Genomic DNA, 15036 nt, shown 5'->3' on the forward strand with positions numbered 1-15036 from the left:
GTTACACTTTTTTTTAAATTACTATAAATGTTTCATTCAATGATATCATCATCTCTCATGGATTTAACTCTTTAATTACCATATATATGCTGACGAGTCTCAAAATTTATATTTTGCCCAGATCTCTCTTCTGAATTTCAGACTTTTCTAACTAACCGCCTTTTTAAGAACTGCAGATGGAGGTTTAATTTAGGATTGCGAATTTGACGTATCTAAAAGAGAAGAAACTGATCTTAACCTAACCACACCCCCAAACTAACTCCTCCCTCATCTCAGGAAATGGGGTGTCTCTTCTTCTCAGTGTTCAGGCTTCAAAGGCTATGGTGCCATCTTTGACTCTTTTCTTTCACTCACAACTTACAGAAAATCTCTCAGTCAATACTGTCAGCTCTGTCTTCAAAATGTGTCTGTAATGCAACCATTTATTTTCATCCTCACAGTCGTACTCCTGGTTCAGACCACCAGCATGAGCATGTGGAGTTTTGAAGTCACCCTTTAATTATTTTCTCAAGTGCTACCCTTCGATGCAATCCCAACCCTGTAGTCAGAGAGAACCTTACAATCTAAGACAGGTAACATTACTCCTCTGTTTCAACCCTCTGGTGGATGGTCATTTGGGGGTAAAGGACAAAATCCATACAATGACTGCAAAGCCCTACTGGATCTACTCAACTTCTCATTATCTTTCTGAGGTCATCCCCAACTACTCTCCATTTTGTTCCTGCTGCCCTGGACATACTGGCCTCTGGCTCTTCCTTGACAAGCCATGCACACTTCTACCTCAAGTGTGCATTGAGATAGAAGTTTTTCTATTCCTGGAATGGTCTTCTCTCAGACACTCTTCTGGGTCACTCCCTCTTTTTCTTCAGTCATTTGCTAAAATAGTTACTTAGTTAGTGATGTCTTCTCTTGGCACCCATCTAAGATGTTGGCTCCTGTTCCCTGACACTGCATATCTCATTGTATATTTTACTTTTTCCCTTGGATGCTTATTGCTTCTAGCATACTATACATTTTAGTTAATGATCCTTTAATTGCTGATGTCTTGTATTAGAACACTGACTCCATTAAGTCAGGGATTTTTTTCGATTTTGTTTGTTGATATTTCCCTAGTACCCAGAAAAATGTCTTGGACGGAGTAGGTATTCATAAATATTTGTTACATTAATCCCATATTCATATACCTATTAATACCATGCCTTCTTTGACATGGGGAGCCGCAGACAGGATATTTAGTATTTTTGTGTTTCAGAATAGAATATCTCCTATTGTGAGATATACTATTGTTCAGAATAACTTTGACACTTTTACTATCTACCTTTTAGCTGTTAACAATCCATTTTTTGCTTATGTAGAAATATGTTTATGTTTATACTCAAAATTTTGTTTATGGATATATTTTAATTTCTTAAGGCCAAAGTTCTTCCTACTTTCTCTGTTTGTTTTTTTTCTTCTTACTTTTACTTACTTTAGATTGAAGGCATTATTATTCTAGATTATATTTAGAGGGATTGTATATTTGTCAACCAAAATCTCTCTTTTCCCAGTAATTTTGAGGGAATGATGTTTCTGTTATGATTTTGTAGATATTTCTAATTCTTTTTTGCCTTCCAACTACATGAGACTTCTATTTGCTTAATCTTGTAGGAAGTTCTCAGAATCTGTACATCTCGATCATGATCTGTAACTGCTAATTTAGAGTTAAAAGCATAAGAAGACTGCATGGAAATCTATAGAAATACAACCATAATTTCTATATTTTCTTTAGCTCATAAACTGTCTCTTTCCTCATTGAGTTTAGATAGATCAAAATGTACATGTTCTCATTTTCAGGTTAAAAGTTATATTAATTATAGGGTAATATTCAAGTCAAAAATTATTTTTTCATTTTAATAGTATTGTGCACCAACATCAAAAATTCTCCCTCTGTTTTTTGTTGCCTGACCCTTACAAAACCATTCTGAGAACTTCCATCATGTATGTGGTTATGAGATGACAACTGTGGTTAATTTCAACAACAACTTTGCCAATAAAGACTCAAGGGGGCAAGTAGCAAAGGGTTTTCTCCACTCTCTAGCATCTAGGTAGGCCTGTTCCGTGACACGGCCTACCTCTGAATAGGGCTTGAGCAGGTGGCACTTAGAAATGGGCATGTGGCATATTTGTTCATAGTCAGCATATACCAATAGCATGATGTACTGATGCATGTGCTTTTGAATTTTTCATTTGAATTTTCAATTTCCCTTCAGAATCTGTTAATAGAAAATGAGCATCCCTGGTATTCACCTATGTCACAAATTTGTCCAAAGCAGCAAAGTGGGGTTAGTGATGTTTATCCAGAAATGAAATCAAGGGCATAGAGCTCATTTTCACGAGAAATATATTGTATTCAATAATGTGAGAGCAGCTAAGTTTAAAAGATATTGGGCATCCACTGAGCCCCAGAGGCTGTATCCTCAATATATAAATGATCTGTCTTTGCTATTTTAGCAGGGTCAATAGCCATTATTTTTGGTAGCCACTTGTCATAGTTCCTTGTGATTAAAAATGCAATGATTATCGTCAGTGTACATTACCTCACTCCTGCTACCTATCCCAGGCCTCTTCTCAGATGACCCAAGGTTCAGACATGGTTGTAGCACAGAATACTGAACTATGTGGTTAGAGGGTTTTCTTCCATTTGTAACCTCACAAAGTGCAATATTGGCTGCCACTGAATCAAAAGAGAATGAATCAGAAGCATGTGAATAAATGTGAAGAATTATAATGTGGTATAAAGAGCACTGAATTTAAAGTTAGAAGACCTGGGATGAAGCTTTTGCCCTAACATTTAACAGCTCTACTGTTAATGACTGCCTACCTACTTTCTAGGATTGTTGTGAGGATTAGGTAAACTGTGTAAGCAAGACTTATTTTGTATAAGCTATAAAGCACTTAACTATCAATAATACATGTTGGCCGGGCATGGTGGCTCACGCCTGTAATCCCAGCATTTTGGGAGGCCGAGGTGGGCAGATCACCTGAGGTCAGGAGTTCATCCTGGCCAAAATGGCAAAACCCAGTCTCTACTAAAAGTACAAAAATTAGCCAGGCGTGGTGGTGGGCGCCTGTAATCTCAGCTACTCAGGAGGCTGAGGCGAGAGAATTGCATGAACCTGGGAGGTGGAGGTTGCAGTGAGCTTAGATCACACCACTGCACTGAAGCCTGGGCGACAGAGCAAAATTCTGTCTCAAATAATAATAATAATACATGCTATTATTGATAATATTATTATTTATGGCTGAATAAGACCAAACTCTGTAAAAGTTACAAAGCTTGTTTTTAGTATCTGGAAGATCCTTAGGGGTATTAAATAGATACCTTTCTTCATGTCTCAACAGATGTTTCAATTCATGCCATCACATCTTTGAAAACTGGCAATTCAACGTTGCCTTGAGCATTTCCATGTACAGGAAACACAAGATCTCTTAAGGAGTCCATTTCACCGTCAGACGGTTCTAAAGGATATAAGTGGTTCTCAGCATTGAAACCAGTGCTGGCTCCTGGTTTGAATTTCTGAAGCCACTCCAGTCTGGTTCTTGTGCTCACCATTCCTCCAAATTGGCCGCCTATGACTTCTATGACAATAAATCCAGTGGACCCTTGCCAAGCTTATCTTATTTTCTCAGCAGCATTTGACCCAGTTGGCATTCTTGACTTTTTCAAGGCTCCTTCTGTCCTTGATTCGCACTACGTCACTTTCTCCTGGATGCCTGCCTATGTCTCTGGGCATGGCGTCCCCATCTCATTTTGTATCTACCTCAATTCCAAAAAAAATCATAATCTCCAGAGATGCTTTGTCCCACACAAAATATTTACCTAAATGTTAGTTTTCTTTAGGCTTCCAGTCAGTTTACTAAGAAAAGCATGTAATACCATGCATGGGAATAAAAGGAGTTGATAAATAGAAAATATTCACTTTTCTCTTTAAAAGAATAACATAATTTGGATGGATATTCTTTTTTATTAAAATGATATTCTTTTTTATGAAAAATAATATGCAAGTGAAAAACATTGATGATCTCACTTTGTGTTCGTTACTGAATTATATCTGCAAAATTCCCAACTACTTATGTTGACTGGTAATTCAAAAAGAATATTATTGAATATTAATGATTTAATTCAATTCAAGATACATGTACATAAGATTTTTTTTCAATTTCCAATTATTACTCACACTCTGAATTAACCTGTACTAATTAAAAAGAAAACAAGACCTTTCATAAGGAAGAAAAACCAGTGCAGGATATATAATCTACAAATATGGTAAAATTGCTTTAATGGGTTATCTGTCTTGAGGGAAGAGCCTAATGCAAAGTAGGTGGAAGATTTAAAGGTGAAGCAAACTCCCTTGTTCTTTTTATTTAATAAACACCATCACAATTGACCTTTAAAGCTGATAAAGCTATAAGGGAAGACAAGAACAGATGCAACATTCTGCCAGACCTATTTGAATATATTTAACATATGGCCAAGGATTGATTCTTTTTCCAAAGAAATTTCAAGTTGATTTTATTTCTGTGTGGGTATTTTGTAATATTAAGGTTTTTTGAATAAAATGAATTGAAATAGTAAGTTAACTGGAAGGGAAAGCGAGCCTTTTCTTTCGATGGTCTTAGAGAGGGTTTGAGATAATGGGAACAATGGCTTCCAGTGACATAAAGAGGTGAAATATATAAGCAAGCATCTGTGTTTGCTAATTCTGTGTCATGCTGAGGTATGATCTCAGTACTATCCACAGAGGTGTGGGAATTAAGCTGCCTTTTATTTGACCTCAACATTTTTGATTTGTTATATTGTCATTTAGGCTGTGAAAATGTTCAACCTAATCTTTCCAGCCTCTTATAATCAGCCGGAGTGGTATTGATCTTCCTGTCATTCTCTCATACACCTTGAAAAATCATGTATGAGTGAGAATGTGCACACTCTTATAGATGATCTGAAGCCATTCAATATGCTCTTAATTATAAATAGCTCTTTCTAAATTTACTACAGCTATAAACATCATATAGTGATATATACATATATATTCCCTCTCTTATCCACACCCGCACATTTATATTCATACTTTTATTGTCACATATGCCACACATTTCACTCCCAGATGTCTCTCTGTGATATCTATTCTGTACTCACCCTCTAAACAATCTCAAGCCATTAAGAGATACCTGACTATGAAAGAATTGCACACATGGCTCGCAGAGAAACCCTGGAAGGAAACATGCTGCTTTGAGCTGCCTTCAGTTTGTTTGTTTTCAAATATTTTAGCTAAGAGTAGGAGAGATCATTCAGCATCTACTAAATACATGCCTTCAGGAAATGGCAAACGTAACAAGCAGTCGCATTAACTATGTAGGAGGACACAATTCCTTTTGAGACATCAGGGCAGTGTTTCTAAGTGCAAAAACAGTAAACAGCAATGCAACTTCAGGACTCTGTGCAACTTTATTTGTAAGGGATAATTTTCTTGCTACATTTAGTGTTCTTTCTTTTTTTCTTCAGCCCCATATTTTGGTTTGAAAGTTCTCAAATCTACGAAAAATTAAAATGTAGCACAACAAACATTCATCTATTCTTCACTTAAAAATTAACTCAATATTTAGCTATTATTGTTTTCTTTCTCTCTACCTTAAATGCTAATACTTTGTTAATGGTGGTGGACAGCCATTTGAAGGTAAGTTGCAGACATTATGATATTTCACCTCTAAATACTTTGTCATGCATTTCTTGAGAATAAAGGCATTTTTCCGTATAACCAGAATACTCACAATTAAACACATGTGAGCAGTAAATCTAATTATACTGATATTTAGTCCATATTTTGAATCATGACTTTTTTTTTTTTTGAGACAGAATCTCACTCTGTCGCCCAGGCTGGAGTGCAGTGGCGCGATCTCGGCTCACTGCAACCTCCGCCCCGCAGGTTCAGGTGATTCTCCTGCCTTACCCTTCCGAGTAGCTGGGATTACAGGCGCCCGACACCATGCCCGGATAATTTTTTTTTTTTTTTTTTTTTTTTGTATTTTTAGTAGAGGTGGGGTTTCACCATCTTGGTCAGACTGGTCTTAAACTCCTGACCTCGTAATCCACCCAACTCAGCCTCCCAAAGTGCTGGGATTACAAGTGTGAGCACTTGGCCCCGACATGTTTTTTTTTTTAAACATTCAGGCTGGAGTTTGTGTAGACTGTCTCACGGTCTGGGTCTCTTTGATTGTTTCCTCATAACTGATTACATTTACGTTACCTTTTTGTTTTCAAAAATACCACATGGGGGACCTTGTGTACTTTTTTTATTGCTTCATAGCAAGTAGCACTTCAATTTTATTTCACTATTGGTGGTGCTAAATTTGATCACTTGGTTAAGGTGGCACTGTGCAATCTACATGTTATAAAGGCACCCATTCCATTAATAAATGAGTGAGTGATATTTTTAAACCCAGTAGATATGCAGTATCCCAACATCTTGCACTCAATAGTTCTAGCATCCATTGATAACTTGTAGTTGTTTTCATCAAAAGAACGTTTATGCTGGGCACGGCGGGTTACCCCTGTAATCCTAGCACTTTGGGAGGCCAAGGTAGGAGGACTGCTTGAGCCCAGGAGTTGGTGACCAGACTGGGCAAAATAGGGAGACCTTGTCTCTTAAAAAACAAAAGAACCCCAAAAAACAAAAAAAATAGCCAAGCATGGTGGCACGTACCTGTGGTCCCAGCTACTTGAGAGTCTGAGGTAGGAGGATCACTTGAACCCCGGAGGTCGAGGTGGCAGTGAGCTGTGATCACAGCCTGGGTGACAGAGTGAGACCCTGTCCCCCACACCAAGAAAGAAAGAGAGAGAGAAAGAAAAGAAAGAAAGTTCCATTTACAAAATTAGTTCATGTGCTTCAATTTAACAAATAAATATATATATATAAATGCAAGACAAAGAAAATGATTAATATAAGGGTTTTAATAATATTTGAATATAATTAATGCCTTTATAATTTTTTTACTCCAGCATAACCTAACCATTGAGGCCAACAAACAAATTTAGCTGTTTGTTGGCATGTAAATAAAGATGGGAGTGGGTTCATTGTAAAGCTTTGAGGACCAGAGCTACCTTCTTTATGAACTAGAGCTAATTAGAGATTAAGCATATGCAAAATCCAGATATAACCATAGGAAAATACTATTAACTTTTGAATTGGCTAAAAATTACTTGAATTATTTTTCTGTGTTTCTCACTTAAGTGCTGTCCAGACTGTTCATTTATTTATGTATTTGAAGAGAAAATAAAAGCAGAGGGGGCATGTGGGAAGCAGAGCTGTGATGCCAAAGCCCTCCATAAAGAGTCTCTTTTTGATTGAGGCATTTTTTAAAAGAGACATTCAAAATAACATCTAATGAATTATCTTAGCCAGGTTTGAAAAAGCAAGAAAACACAATCCACAAACACTTCCTACACAGGTCAGGTCAGCACCCTTCCAGAAAACTTTGAAATTGTTCTAAGAAAGACAAATTAAATTATGAAGAGATTTCAGCCATTTCCTGGTACAGAATACACTGAAAAATGATAGCAAGATCTTTCATTAGGGAAAGTGAAAGGCAAGTGAATACATAATAGCAGTACACAACGTTATGGAAGGTATTAAAGGTGATGAAATCTACACTGCAAGGGAAAGAGTTTTAAGATCAGTAAAGTTTTACACAGTTGCGAGTAAACACCTGGAATGTGTTGCTATTAGAGACTCTTAGGCTAAATTTAAGAAATTTGACTTAAATTAACAGGTGATAAATTCAAATAGGAGGGTAAATAGAAGCTAATAATATTTTAGTAGAATCGTGTGAACAGCAACTACCAATTTTCCTTTTTTTTTTCCTATTTTCAGATACTCTCCTTTAAAAAGTTATGCCATAGAGCAATATAAAAATCCCTGTAGTTCTATGTTTTAGATTATATACATATGTTTTGGAAATTTATGTTACTTCTACTTTCAAAAACAATAAGGAAAAACCACAGTTATCAACTCTTACATGTTGATTTTCAAATTAGTATTTTTCTCATTATAAAATAATACACATTTATTTCTGATACTAGTAATTAAGAGGAGTAATGCATTATCAAACAACTGAAAAGTGGCTGCTATGAACACTTAATGTATTTCTTTCTTTTTAAAATTACTAACAGTTATATTTGGATTACACTGCTATGTAGCTATATACCCTACCCCATGTATTGATTTTTTAAATATATAAATATGAGTTTGAAACCTATAAGAAGAAGAGCTTCGAGCTGGGCACAGTGGCTCATGCCTGTAATCTCAGCACTTTGGGAGGCCAAGGCGGGCAGATCACCTGAGGCCAGGAGTTCAAGACCAGCCTGGCCAATATGGCAAAACCCCATCTCTACTAAAAATACAAAAATTAGCCAGGCATGATAGTGGGTGCCTGTAATCCCAGGTACTTGGGAGGCTGAGGCATGAGGATTACTTGAACCCAGGAGACAGAGGTTACAGTGAGCTGAGATCATGGCACTGTACTCCTGCCAGGGTGACAGAGCAAAATCCTGTCTCAAAGGGGGGGATAAAAAAGAGCATATTTTTTAAGTAATTTCAACTTTTATTTTATATTCAGGGGTACATGTGCAGGTTTGTTACATGGGCATACTGCATGATGCTGAGGTTTGGGATATGAATGATCCTGCTACCCAGATAGTGAGCATAGTTTCCATTAGTTTATTTTTCAAATCTTGCCCATTAGTTTGTTTTTCAAACCTTGCCCTGCTCCCTTCCTCCCTCCCTCCCTCCTCTGTTAGTCCACAGTGTCTACTGTTGCCATCTCTATGTCTACGAGTATCCAGAGTTTAGCTCCCACTTACAAATGAGAACATGTGGCATTTGGCTTTCTGTCCCTGCATTAATTTGCTTAGGATAATGGCCTCCAGCTGCATCCATGTTGCTGCAAAGAATATAATTTCATTTTTTTTATGGTTGTGTTATATTCCATGTTGTATATGTACTACGTTTTATTTAATCCACCACCGATGGGCACCTAGGTTGATTACACGTCTTTGCTATTGTAAATAGTGCGGTGTTGAACATACGAGTGCATAAGTCTTTTTGGTGGAAACATTTATTTTCTTTGGGATACATACCCAGTGAAGGGATTGCTCGATCAAATGGTAGTTCCGTTTTAAGTTCTTTGAGCAATCTTCAAACTGCTTTCCGCAGTGGCTGAACTAATTTACATTCCCACCAACAGTGTTTAAGCATTTCTTTTTCTCTGCAACTTTGCCCTCATCTGTTGGGTTTTCACCCTTTATTAATAGCCATTCTAACTGGTGTGAGATGGTATCTCATTGTGGGTTTGATTTGCATTTCTCTGATAATTAGTGTTGTGGGGCATTTTTTCATGTGTTTGCTGGCCACTTGTATGTCTTCTTTTGAGAAGTGTCTGTTCATGTCTTTTGCCCCTTTATAAAATGGGATTGTTTGGTTTTTGCTTGTTCAATTGTTTCAGATCCTTATAGATCCTGGATATTAGGCATTTGTCAGATTCACAGTTTGGAAAAATCTCCTATTCTGTATAGCTTGTCAGTTTACTCTGTTGATAGTTTCTTTTGCTGTGCAGCTCTTTAGTTTAATTAGATCCCACTTGTCAATTTTTGTTTTTGTTGCAATTGCTTTTGAAGACTTAATCATAAATTATTTCCCAAGGTTAATGTCCAGAATGGTATTTCTTAGGTTTTCTTCTAGAATTCTTAGAGTTTGAGGTCTTACATTTAAATACATAATCCACTTTAAGTTAATTTTTGTATATGGTGAAAGGTCGGGGTTCAATTTCATCCTTCTCCATATGGTTAGCCGTCTATCCCAGCACCATTTATTGAATAGGGAGTCCTTTCTCCATTGCTTTTTTTGGTCAATTTAATTGAAGATCAGATGACTGTAGGTGTGTGGTGTTATTTCTTGGTTCTCTACTTTGTTTCATTGGTCTCTGTTTCTGTTTTTATACTAGTACTGTGATGGTTTGATTATTGTAACCTTATAATATAGTTTGAAGTCAAGTAATGTGAGGCCTCTAGCTTTTTTCTTTTTTGCTTAGAATCGCTTTGGTATTTGAGCTCTTTTTCGGTTTCATATTAATTTTAAAATAGTTTTTTCCTAGTTCTCTGAAAAATTATGTTGATAGCTTAATAGGAGTATTGTTGAATATGTAGATTCTTTGGCCAGTATGACCACTTTAATGGTATTTATTCTTCCAGTCTATGAGCATGGAAAGTTTTTCCATTTGTTTGTGCCATCTATGATTTCTGTCAGCAGTGTTTTGTAGTTCTGCTTGTCGAGATCCTTCACCTCCCTGGTTAGATGTATTCCTAGGTATTTTTTGTGTTGCTATTGTAAATGGGATTGCATTCTTGATTTGGTTCTCATGTTGAACATTATGGGTATATAGAAATGCAACCAATTTTTCTGTATTGATTTTGTAAACTGAAACTTTACTGAGGTTACTTATGAGTGTCATATACTGGGGATCTTCACAAATAATAACATAATGAAACAAAAACTCAACTAAGCATATAAAATAGGTCTCCTGGTAAGATGAGCTTTAAACATCCTGCCAGGTTTCTCTGTTTAGCAACTTAGATAGAAGGTCGTCTGGGTAGAAAACTTTTTTGCCTCCTTCTAAAACTCTTAAATGATCATTTTTAGTTATAAAAATGGAAATCTAGGAGGTGTCATTTTCCCTCCTGAAACGTTTCTCTAGCTAAACCAATGTTACTATTTCTTACCATTCTTGTTTGGCACATTCTTGGAAGGCACAGGGTAAATCTTCCCTGGATTCAGGAGACCTTCTGGGTGAAACTTTCAAACCTGACTCCATTTTGAGATTCAGTGGATGGATGGGAGTGGCTGTGACTGTGATATGGGGGCAGAAAAGGACAATACAGGCCCCAGAGGAGAGCATCCTGTAGGGAGAGCAGAGCTTGGACTGGCCATCTGAGTTTTTCAGCAAGCTGTGGCATTTTGTGGAGAAGGCTGGATGGCAGCAGAGTCCATGGTTGAAACTGTACACACTCAGGGCTCAGTTACCCTGCCATAATGCCATGACTGGGAGAGAACAGCCAAGTCTGTGAGTCTAAACTAAAAAACCTATTTTTTTTTTTTACTTCCAATTCTGTGGTATCACCAGGTCCTGTGCAGAGAACTGAGCTAATAAGGACATTGTAGTAGACACAGTCCCACACACAGCACCAAGAAAAGAGCCAGGCAAGAATATCACTTTCATTGATTTGACACTCATTTTCTGCTTCCCTCTGGCACTTGGAAATAGCCCTAACGCCTTTAAACTGAGTAAGACTCCATGTGTCTTTAGAGTTTTCAGATGAGCGGTTAATCTTGGACTGCCTATTTATGAGGCTCAATTGTAAAATGCGAGAAAGCAAACATGAACAAATAAACAACATATTTGAATTTCAAGGAGATATGTACAGTGATATACAGTTTACACAATTCTCTCCAGGCATGAGGGAGAGCCACGGAGGCTAACAGACCTAAATGGTTGCTTTTATCCAAGTTTCTATTGCTCTCAGGACAGAAGAAACTAACCAGATAGAACCATCTGACGTCAAAAAATATGCACCCAGCCTCTAGCTGGCATTAACGATTTTTGTTTTCATCTAGACTTTGAAAAAACAGAATTCTAGCCACTAAATGTGCAGAAAGTTAGACTGTCTCTTAATTTTGTTTCCTTAGCATGCTTAACTAATACCTTAATTCTACATGAGGAGGAATGCCCAGTCTCCCACTTTTAAAGGGCCTAAGAAACGGTTGTCATTATGCTTTTCCTATCTACTTTAGCAAGGTTATATATTTGCCAAAATTTGTACCCTGTTCATTCTGAATCTTTACTTGACTGATTCATAGAAAATTGGTCTTAGCCTGGCTACTGAATTGTTTATGTTTTATTTAAGTATAAAATTATAGTCCTCCAAGTAGCTCATTGTTACCTTTGTTTACTGAATAATTACCTTAGTAAATGCAACGCTTCCTTTTCAGACAATTAAACAAATATTTTCAGAAATATAGAATGTACCCAATCTATGAGGCCTTAAAACTTAGCTAAATTTTAACAATTATTAGTAAAAGATTAATGTGTTCGACGGCCCTTCTACTTCTTCCTCCCCTACCTCCAATCTATGAGGATAATTCTTCTTTAGGGAAAAAGGAAATAAACTACCTGTGCACTTAATCAGGCTAGACCAGGCTATTTGGTAGCTGTCACTTGAAACAGATGTGATGTCACCTTTTTGTGAATAAATGAAAACATGCCCCTTAAATAAATGATAAACAGGAACCAGCAGCCATGGAGTATAAGGAGGAAGGTGAGGGGAAGAGGCAGGTGTAATAAAAATAAATAAATAAGTGAACCAAAAGGATTTTACAAAGTGCAGTGATAAATCTCTCTGGGCTCTAGTTGTTGTGTTTATTTGAAAGACATGAAGCACCTTTTGGGTGCTCCTTAAACCATTTTATCTTTACCTGTGCACAGTTTGACAATCGCATTTTTACTTCAGGGAAAGAGTAAAGGACAGAAAAGAAAAATTGAAACAAAAAAAGGGCAATAAAAGAAGAGACAGAGCTCACAAACTTGAGTTATTGCTAACGTCATAATAACATCCCTTTCAGTTCACGCTTTCACCAGCATAGGATCCAGGAATGAGGAATCTTGTGGGAATTTTGTATCCATGGCCTCCTCAGCATTTGAAGATGGAACAGTCAAGCTGAGTTACTGTCTAGATAGGAAGAAAAATGAACTATTAAAACTGCAGAAAATAGTAAAGCTGATAAATTATATTGTATCCCTGTCAGCTGTTTTCTTACTGTAAGCTCTGGGATAGGAGTAGATTGATTTAAAGGATAAGAAAATAAAAGGGACTTGAAGGAGAGAAAATGTTTATTGAGAAAGTGATAGAATCACATATAGGGAGTGATCTCTTATCACTTGAGAAAACAATGAAATTCAAAATATCGTATTCTTTCTTTATCAAATAATATATCTCTGAACCAAAAGTAGACAAAGCAAGGCTCAGAAGGATGGAAAATATAGTAAACAGGAAGTCAGTCCTAATGCTGTCAATAAGAAAGTTATTTCCCAGTAACAGTGCCCAAACTCCCGTCTATTTCCCATCAGATCTGGAAGCACTTCAAGGCATCATTGAAACCATAGACACTTGTCAGTTCCTGTTGTTACTCTGGGCTGTGAGTGGGCCACACTGGGGAACACTCTCCAAGGTCCTTCAGACTGGGCAGCCACTTAGTCCCCAAGGTACTGCTACATTTTTAGGGTTTGTAATGGTAGACCCCCAGTAGTCCCAAGTACCCAAATCTCTTCCAGTTACTATGGCTGCATAACAAAGCATCCCAAAACTTAGTGGCATAAAGCAACCATTTCTATGTTCATGGATTAAGTTGTTCAGGTGTTTGGACAAAATACAGCAGAGATAGCTTCCTCTGCTCCCTGATGTTTTCTGGGGTCTCAGTGGAAGACTGGAAGTCTGGAACTAGGATCATCTGAAGGTACTGAAGTCACTTAATGTGTGGTTGTTGATGCTGACTGGTCTGGGAGCCTTGGTTTCTCTCCCTGTGGGACTCTTCATTTGACCTCTCTAAGTGAACTTGTTTGGGCTTCCCTTCAGCATGGTTGCTGTATTCCAAGGGCAAACATTCCAAGAGAAAGACAGCCAAGAGGAAGCTGTGTGGCCTTTCCTAATCTAGCTGTGGAAGTCATGTAGTATTATTTCTGCCCAGAAATAAAAGTCAAAAACCTGCCCAGGTCCAAGCAGAAAGGGAGGATGAGAGGAGGCTTCACTTCTTGAGAGGAAGTTGGTGAGGTTCTGGAAGAGCACGAGGGATCAGAAATATTGCCATGATGTTTTTTTGAAAATATAATATGCTCCAGTGAGGAAACTACAGTATAGAGTAGTTAAGAGATTTACTCAGCAGATCCACAGCTGGTAAGGTCTGTGGCAGAGAACAAATCCTTCTTTCAATTACACAACAGTAAGGACATACTAACCCCAGCTGAATGGGAGTTGCCCTTTGTGATGGTTAATACAGAGTGTCAACTTGACTGGATTGAAGGATGCAAAGTATAATTCTGGGTGTGTCTGTGAGGGTGTTGACAAAGGAGATTCATATTTGAGTCAGTGCATTGGGGAATGAAGACCCACCCTTAATCTGGGTGGTCACCATCTAATCAGTTGCCAGCGAATATAAAGCAGGCAGAAAAACATGAAAAGGCTAGACTGGCTCAGCTTCCCAGCCTACATCTTCCTCCTATGCTGGATGCTTCCTGCCCTCGAACATCAAACTCCAAGTTCTTCAGCTTTGGGACTCGAACTGGCTTCCTTGCTTCTCAGCTTGCAGACAGCCTATTGTGGGACCTTGTGATTGTGTGAGTTAATACTACTTAATAACTTCCCCTTTCTATATACATAGATATCCTATTAGTTCTGTCCCTCTAGAAAACCCTGACTAATACATCCTGATGGAGAGGTGACATCTTCAGGGAAATAAAATTTCATAAAGAGATAAAATGAAAGCAAACTGGGGTACTTCACAAAACTGGCATCACACCAGGCTGGTTCATGGGAATTAAACATTATTTGAATGACTTTTTGTCAAGCAGCCATAAAGAAGCTTGCAACTTTAAAACTCTATAAGTTTTAAGTTCGATCACTATTAGGGCTAAGGTTTTTGCAGATGTAAACTGTAGTATTGATTTTAATATGTAAATGATGTGAAAGGAATACTCAGCATATGTATAATCACAAATCAGGAGCTAAACAGTGAGATATATGCCAATATCAAAGGATTGCGAGTAGACAAAACATTTCTGCAAGTATTCTAACTAGTTAATATATAAAACATGCTGTAATAAAGTTGACCTTTAAAAACCTGTGTAGTAATTTCTGATTATGATTGTTTATATTATATAAATCTAAAAAAGATACAT

At 37.3% G+C, this 15036-nt stretch overlaps 1 long non-coding RNA gene across 1 annotated transcript in view; it reads left to right on the forward strand.

Annotated features, from left to right (window-relative positions):
* Window positions 1–3645, forward strand: part of LOC134761609 (uncharacterized) — a 32112-nt gene extending 28467 nt beyond the window's left edge. The window contains exon 4 of the long non-coding RNA XR_010140519.1: window positions 3382–3645. This is a non-coding gene — a long non-coding RNA (uncharacterized LOC134761609). The remainder of the gene's footprint in view (window positions 1–3381) is intronic.
* The last annotated feature ends 11391 nt before the right edge of the window (window positions 3646–15036 follow it).

This window comes from Pongo abelii, chromosome 5, assembly GCF_028885655.2.
Source record: "Pongo abelii isolate AG06213 chromosome 5, NHGRI_mPonAbe1-v2.0_pri, whole genome shotgun sequence".
In the NCBI taxonomy this organism is placed as follows: domain Eukaryota; kingdom Metazoa; phylum Chordata; class Mammalia; order Primates; family Hominidae; genus Pongo; species Pongo abelii.